This window comes from Pteropus alecto, unplaced genomic scaffold (genome assembly GCF_000325575.1).
Source record: "Pteropus alecto unplaced genomic scaffold, ASM32557v1 scaffold126, whole genome shotgun sequence".
Lineage (NCBI taxonomy): Eukaryota > Metazoa > Chordata > Mammalia > Chiroptera > Pteropodidae > Pteropus > Pteropus alecto.
This window is the reverse complement of record NW_006439187.1, coordinates 1,507,095-1,513,655: the sequence shown is the minus strand read 5'-3', so window position 1 is coordinate 1,513,655 and position 6,561 is coordinate 1,507,095.

Below are 6,561 nucleotides of genomic sequence, written 5' to 3'. Positions count from 1 at the left end.
AGAGTTGAAGGACAGATAAAGCCCTTCCCAGACAAAAAGAAGCTAAAGGAATTTATCAATACCAAGCCAGTAGTATAGGAAATGTCGGAGGGACTTTAAGAAGAAAGAGCATGTATCAAAAACAGGAATAAAGAATGCTAATAACTACATTCTTCTCAACAATTACCTCAAATGGAAAAGAATTAAGTGCTCCAACCGAAAGATAGAGTGGTCGAATGGATAAGAAAACAAGACCCCTACATATGCTGCCTACAAGAGACTCACTTCAGATTAAAAGACATACACAGACTCAAAGGAAGGGGATGGAAAAAGATATAACCTTGGTGGACCTAGAGAGTATTGTACTGAAGGAAATGGGTCAGATAGAAGAAGACAAATATCACATGATCTCACATACATGTTGAATTTAAAGAACAAAATAAACAGCAACAACAACAACAAAACCAGAAATAAACTCATAGTTACAGAGACTATTTTGAGGGCTACTAGATGGGAAGGCATGGGGGGAATGCCAAAAATGGGCAAAGGGATTAAGAAGTACAAATAGATAGTTACAAAATAGTCATGGAGAAATAAAGTGTAGCATAAGGAAATAGTTAACAATGTTGTAATAAATATGTAAAGGGGAAAAGGGGTACTAGATTTAGTAGGGTGATCATTTTGTGAGTTATATAGATCTCTAATCACTATGCTTACAACTGAAATTAATTTATTATTGTATGCTACATATAATTGAAAAAAAACTAATTGAATTGTACAATGTAAATATGAGCAACTAATTGTCTATTATATTTCAATAAAGCTGTAAAAAGAATAAAATTTAAAAATCGAAAAATAAATATATAGATCGATGATGTATTATTGAATTGTACACTTGAAAACTATGTAGTTTTATTAACCAATGTCACCCCAATAAAATTAAATAAATAAACAAACAAATTAATTAAATAAAAATAAGAACAAACAAACAAAACTCTAAGGGCAGCCTGGGGGCAAAAGAGGGATTGTATTTTATGTATGAGATTCCACAGGTTCTTTTCATCTGCCTAAATAATATTGTTCTGAGACTTAAGAGTTGGCCTATTGCTCAAAGCTTTTATTCATACCTCCATTTCACCTTTCAAAACTTTATCTTTTTATTTTAATAATTGCATTGTGTTGTATGCAGAACCCAGCTTCTGACTACAGTTGAACCTTAGTTTTACTCCCCGCTCAGCCACAGAAAAAATGTGATGTCAAGTTATTTAACCATTCTAAGATTACTTTTCTTTATCTGCAAAATGGAACTGTAATGTAGTCTGTGCGGAGTTGCCTTAAGAGCACATCTCTAACGATTAGCAGAATACCTGGCAAATAGAAGATGCTCAGATTGGGGCATTTTTCTTCCTCCTTTCCCTTCTCTTAAATCCATCTCTGAGCCCTGAGCGCACATGCGTGACTAAAAATTGACCTAGAAATGTGGAAATGTATCCAGCTCAAGGAGACCAAAAGCACAGAGGATCTTTTAGAATTTTGCCTGGGTCTGGACTTTAATTCCTTCCTTCCTCAGTGACTTCTCCCCCCTGGCCCCCTGAAGTCCCTGCACAGATGGGTTTTGTCTACTTTGTATTTCCTTTCTCAACAGCACTTTACTTCTGTTACTAAATCATCGCTTGTACTCATTTTCATTTGTTGAGATGAGGTTTTGTTTTAATTCTGGAAGTGACTCATTTAAATTTCTTCCTATGATTAGAAATGAATAGTTTTGTCTGTCTATTGAAGCAAATCAGTAGGAAAATATAGACAAGAAGAGTTTTGTTCCAGGATCTGTTCTATGCAACTATGAGAATCAATTTTCTAGAAAGTCAGAAACCTCCTACCCAATGCCTTCTATAAATAAATAAATATGTGAAAACAGGCAGCTTCAAAGAACCTCCAAATATTAGACCAGAATGGATGAGCTTACTCTGGGAGCCCAAAGGCTCCTTCTTTATAGATGCACAGTGCATCTGCCTGAAGTATGACTTTAAGAAGTATATTTAATATTAATAAGCACTTGCTATGAGGCAGGCGCTTTGCTAAGTTCTTTATGTACCTTCGAGCTTATGTAACCTCCCAACAACTCTATGAGATTGGTCTTACTGGCCTCATTTTACAGACGAAGAAACTAAGGTACAGAGAGTTTATGTAACTTACTTAAGGTCACACAGTTAGGTAATGGAGGAACTGGTAACTTGAAGCCAGATCTGTCCAATCCTAAAGCCTATACTCTTAACCATATGCTATACTACCACCAATGTATTCTTTCCAAGCTAGTGAAGTGTGGTAGGTGCCCTTTCCCCTTGAATTTACACATATCTCTGGAAGGCATATGACATTAGCCTTATCAGTTACTGACATCTTCATTTGTGAGTTTCAAATACTTTATTTCTTGCTTCACTTGCTAAACATTTGCTGAGCACTTATTTTCCATGAGGCATTATATAGGTATTGTGGGTGCAAAAAATGAAGATACAGAACTAGTTCTTTAAGAACTCACAGTTTAGTAGCCAACAAACAGGTTCGATTTGTTAGGGGCAAACAGGAGTATATTGATAAAAATTACTTTCTGTTTTGTTCATCTCTGTACCCCAGCTCCTAGATCAGTGCTTGCCACAGAGCAGGCACTCAAAACAAATGAATAAATGAATAAATTATGGCATCTAAGTCAAAGACCACTATCCTCCTGGTTTTGCAAAAGATAAGTCTTGATGTCAGATGCCAACGTAAAAATTCTAAAGGCTTAGGCTTCTGAAGAAGTGCCAAGAAAGCAACTACCCAATAAGCCTTGAGACAAATTCCCCTTGGAGGAGCCTGTGTCTTGTACAGTAACAAAACAGAACATGAAATAAGAGATAGAACAAATATATCCTGCTCTTCAAATATTTCTGAGACCCACGTGGAGTTTAAGTTGCCACCCTTAGCTAAGCATTGTGATCAATGATGGATTGACTAATTTCTTACGTTGACAAAATGGTTGGCCACATACGGTATAATTGGAGATACTACCACAATGTCAGCTTGCAATTGTGTCTGCCTTAACCCTATTTTAGTCTCCAGCACTGGCTGTCACAGTGCTTGAAATTCCCACTTCTTTGGTTTAGGGTAGTGGTTAATTTTTTTTAAAACTATAGTCAACCAGATCTTGATATGCTATATAAACAACTGAAAAAGAAACTACCTGGAGGTCTGAGGCATTGCCCAAGAACAATTTGATAGGCTAAGGGAGAGTTTTATCACCAAAGACCAGGCTAAGGTATGACATTCCAGTGTGCTGAGTGAGAGCTTGACTTAACTAACCTCCAATATCCCACCCAGTTCAAATACTCCAATATATTTTTCTCAGAACCCTCCTAGCTTGTTTTATCATCTTCATTTTAGACCCACCTTCTATCTACAAAGCCTTGGAGCATATACAACTCACTTTTACATGTAGTCTTTTTGGATGTTCCCAATAATCTTATGAGGATCATGTGTCCAATAATTGTTCACATAGGGGAAAAACATCCCAGGATGACAAAGTGCACCAGAATTGTTTTAGCGACAGGACAGAATCTGCCACCAAAGTTTGGGAATACCATTATCTTTGCAGAGTAGCACACACATGCCTTAGGATACATTTTGGCTACTGGCAAAATGGTTTATCAAATAAATATATATTTATTTAATTATATTTCTATATTGTGTTGCAGAGATGAGCGTGACTATGAAGGTATCAATGAACATGAAAATTATGTAAATACAGCTTTCCCAACTCAGTCATAAGAAGCATGGGTTCTTTCCTAAAATGAAGAAAACAATTTTATTTGTGGAAGTATAAACACAATCATTTAAATTTATACTTCTGCTTAACAAGTCCATTTAGATTCTGGGCAAGTCAATGGACACAGTCATTTATGAACAACATAAGTGGCCAAAATCTAATTGTTGAATGAGATCAATCATTTGAGCTCCTGTTATCGCTGAAAAATGAATGATCTCTTCATATGCATCTATCTTCATCGTTTTAAATTATTGATAATCATCCCCTTAGGAATAAATAAAGATGTAATATTATCTTATCTCTACAGTATTACATAAATTGAAGAAGGGCCTGGTGGAGACCCCATAGTAGAGGCCTCACAGTGTCCCTGGCTTCATCTTTCCTTAACCTATAGCTTAATAATAGATTGTCCCCTGCAACTTGACTCAGAGCTTGGAATGCCCCCTGCCATAGAAAGTTGTCCTGAAAGTTATGATTAATGTCCTTAGACTTGATCACAATCTTTATGGTCTAGCATTCTTTCTAGACTACTCCCATCTTTGTTCTTGGGTTACTAAGGCCACTGGAGGACCACATTGCCAGAGGGAAGGCTCCATGAAGCACAACAGACATGGCCCCCTAATTGTCTTGCAGCCTCTGGAATAATGCCCAGATTTTCCCTTAAATACCCTAAACCAGCCTGAGAAAGTAAGGCAGTTTTTGAAAGAGTTGATCTTCTGCCTTTTCAGATTACTGGTGCTTTGACAATAAATGCTATTTCAAATAGCTCAACTCCTTTTTTGGTTTATTGGCTGAGCAGCACAGGCAGCACAAACCCAGACTCAATTGCATTCCGGTTACAAGTTTACTGAAAACATTGATACACATTATCTTGTGAAATCATGGTGAGCTCCCTCTGATGTAGTTACTGTTTCATTTTATAGTTGAGGAAGCTGAAAATAACTGATTGACTAGCTCAATTTCATATAGCCAGTAAGCAGCAGCACCACATTTTAACTCAGGTCTTCTGACTGTAATTCCAAAGCTTTAGCCATTACACTTTATTCTTTTTATGAAAATTTCTGTTCATTAGTAATAATCATATTTCAGACTCTTTAGTAAAAAATCCATAAAAACACTGTACCATGTAACATTTTTCTAAATAACAAATTGAAGAAACACTGCCTTCTATACTTTTTCATAAAGCAACTATGCTTATTTTACTATATAGCTGGATATTGGAATGATTTAGTGGATGGGGTCAAGGAAGAAACAGTGAGACATTTGTTTGATTAATATGGTTGCTAAGGCAATAAGAGCCTTTTACTATTTATGCTTTTGGAAATAAAATCTTTGAACCAACACTCAAGTTAAATAGGCACTGAGTTGTTGCCAAAGGCTAGTGTATCTGAAGATAGCATTTGTTTGAGGAGTCCTTTTTTCTAAAAGAGAAAATAACTTTTTACAGACTCATCAGGTCACTTCACTGCCTAAATAGTAAAATAAATGTCATATTTTTTCAGGTAAAATACAAGGCAAGACACAGTATTTTAGGCCTACAGGGAACACTTTCCAAGGAAATCTCCAGTGGCATTTAGCAAAAATGTAAGTATTCCAGGAAACCTTGGGCCAGTCTGTTTACCACACTTTATCCCAGTTTTCCCATCTGTACAATAAAGGATAGACTTAATTAAGTAATATTTAAAGGACCATTCCAGGTCTGATATTCTATAGTTCTTTGAAATTCAAGCAACTGGCTTACTAAAGAGCTCTTTCAGTATAAAAAGTGCCTGGCATTTATGCCCACCTTAATTCAATCTGAAAATTCAGAAGAGGGATAAGAGCAGAGCTCTCTTTGGTCTAGGCAGAGGTGTTGTTAACCTTTTGTTAGTTCTGGCCCTGCAATTTAATGAGGAAACACCTGGACCTCAGATCAAGCCAAGCAGTCCACCGCTGACTCTTACTAACTCTAAGGCAATCTAGGCTTTATTTTTGATGTTACTGAGCAAATAATTGAGCCCATTAATATAGGGCTATTATAACAGGGAGTGAATGAATGACGAGGAAGAGGATGAAGCTTCTCAATTGTAAAGTTTTTTTGTTTTGTTTTGTTTTTTTAATACTAGGTCCTTATATACAGCTAGAGGTGGGTGTGTGTAAAGTGTGCTTTATAGTCAACAGCTCTGCATTATTCTTCTGCTGAAATAAGGCTTTAATTGGCTGGGCGAGGTTTATAATATTTTTTGTCAGCTTCCACACAAAAGCAGTGTGGATCGATGTCGAAGGATCCAAGCAAGAGTAAGAACAGGTCATACTTTTTCCACCTTCTCGCTAGCTCCCTGATGCCTTGAAAAGCCACACTCCTTTTCTACACAATAATATTAAGGACACTGTTTTGTTCTGTAATTTTCTCAATCACCATGCCCATGCTTCATACAATGTTAGCTTCATTGTGAGTATTACAGATTTGTCCTTTCTTTTAAGTGATTCGGCATTTACTTTAGCTAATATGGTAATTTCTGCCATATAAAATGTTTTTTTATAAATGTTTTATATATATTTGAATAGGTTTAGAGCCAGGTTTTATTTTTAGCTAACATTTTCTCAATTCATTTTTTTTTGAAATCTATATCTGACTTTTTGGTCATTTGTGCTGTAGTTGTTGTCAATAGTATTTATTGCCAATAATATGGTAGCCATTTGTTGATTAGACATATGCATTAAAGTAAATTTATCTTTTTAAACATTTTGTACCTGGAATAACACTCAAAATATCTGAAAGTAATCTTGCAAGTTCATTA